This window comes from Morone saxatilis, unplaced genomic scaffold (genome assembly GCF_004916995.1).
Source record: "Morone saxatilis isolate NCDOM2014 unplaced genomic scaffold, NCSU_SB_2.0 Contig11, whole genome shotgun sequence".
NCBI classification, from domain to species: Eukaryota; Metazoa; Chordata; class Actinopteri; family Moronidae; genus Morone; species Morone saxatilis.
This window is the reverse complement of record NW_023339663.1, coordinates 4,218,895-4,219,305: the sequence shown is the minus strand read 5'-3', so window position 1 is coordinate 4,219,305 and position 411 is coordinate 4,218,895. Positions and strand designations below refer to the sequence as shown.

The 411-nt window shown below is 35.5% G+C and overlaps 1 protein-coding gene across 1 annotated transcript in view; it reads right to left on the bottom strand.

Moving 5' to 3' along the window:
• LOC118321287 (protein kinase C-binding protein NELL1-like) overlaps nucleotides 1-411 on the bottom strand; it is a 247,958-nt gene that overhangs the window by 33,742 nt on the left and 213,805 nt on the right. The gene's annotated exons all lie outside the window — the stretch shown is intronic.

Genomic DNA, 411 nt, shown 5'->3' with positions numbered 1-411 from the left:
ATATGTTGTATGTAGATTTGGAGTTGTAACAAAAATGATTTCCCCCTGGGATTATTAAAGTATTTCTGATTCTGATTTTGAAACATCTAGGAGTTAAAGATAGAGTGAGATATTTTTTGCTAGTGGAGACAAAACCAGAGCTAAAAGGAGAGTAAATAATGGCCTGACATTCGTCCGGTGGACTGAAAAATTACTCCAAATGAATACTAATGTTAATCTTTATTTTATAAGGTGATAATATAGATGTTGTGTTTTCAGCATGTTGTAGAGATCATCTATCCCAAACTGGACGGAAAAAATATCACAGGCTCAGCTCTAACGTAAGTGGACTGCTTTTATAAAGTACATTTATCCTAAGAACAGTGCAAGCACTTTACAAACCCACACACGCGTGTACACACACACACACAC